The following is a 1,350-nucleotide window of genomic DNA, read 5'->3' on the forward strand; positions in this document are numbered from 1 at the left end:
ATGCAGTGGCACTTCTCAAATAATAAACCAAGGATCAAAAGTGATCTTCTGGTTTACTTTTTCACCAAACTATTTTTTCTACTGATATCCAATTGAATAGCCTGATAAACAAGACTAAATGTGAGATTAAATGTGTAATTTAGTCTGGCCCCGATGAAAGAGACATTGGTTGATGAGAACAAACGGATGTTTTTCAAACCATGTCTGGCCCCGATGAAAGAGACATCGGTTGATGAGAACAACCGGATGTTTTTCAAACCATTTCTGTGCCTATTGGCCAACGCTCTGACCAATGAGCGCAAGTGACTGTGACGTAGTAAGCGCAAAAGAATGCTGGTGGGGGAGTGTAAACAAACAGCCCTTTGGGTAAAATGGTGAATACGTCCTTCTTAAAAATGAATGAGTGTAGAGTCCTCTTCCTGCTCACGTTTCAACGAAAACCCCAAGTCTAATCCTTCCAAAACTGATTCCAAAGCTGAGTCAAAAAATGCCATCAGAGCCAGCGGTCCTTCACACACGACTATGCCGAGAGAGGGCCGCTGCAGATGGGCCGCAGTTAGCCTTCGCTGCCGTTACCCTTGGATGTCCGCTGGTTGCCGCGGTCCTCTCAACTTTGGAGATAAAAAGCTTCACTTAAAAAGTGACAATGTTGGCTGCATGCTGATACACAAACCAGAAATTCTGTATATATGAAGGCAGATTTTCAACCAAGCCAGTGTCTGAATGATTCCTGCCATATTGCTGGGTTGGTGGTTAATCAAGATGCAGAGGTGGGGACTGAAACTTTACAGCTAGACACTGTAGATCATGCAGCCATGCAGCTGCTGTCCTATTCCAACAGCGTTCAACCTATTACTCCAATGTGATTTTGCAACAAGAAATAAATTTTAAAAAATCCTCTGTTCATTCATATTGCTTTTTTTTCCACGATGATTCTTTTAGAAACATGAACACAAACACAGAGAAGGGTGCTTACATGACAGAGGTGTTCAGGTCCACTGGGAGAGCAGTTAGTTTGATACATGATTCAGAGACGTCAACAAACAAGGTTAATTAAGCTCATCAAGCGCATGAGTAACTGCACTGGAAAAAATCTAAATCTATATAAGTCATTTTTTCTTAAAATTAGTGCATTTGTTCCTCAATTGAAGGGGTAAAATAGACATCTTGCCAATGGAACAAAATAATTTACATTTAAAATAAGAAAACACAGTTGCATTGTCTTATTTCAAGTGCATATCATCTAAATATCTTATTTTAAGAGTAAAAATACTCATTCCATTGGCAAATCATCTCATTTACCTACTCAGATTAAGGGTAAATACACTTAATTTAAGAAAGTTTTACTTA

Source organism: Cyprinodon variegatus, unplaced genomic scaffold (assembly GCF_000732505.1).
Source record: "Cyprinodon variegatus isolate N-32 unplaced genomic scaffold, C_variegatus-1.0 Scaffold1257, whole genome shotgun sequence".
NCBI classification, from domain to species: domain Eukaryota; kingdom Metazoa; phylum Chordata; class Actinopteri; order Cyprinodontiformes; family Cyprinodontidae; genus Cyprinodon; species Cyprinodon variegatus.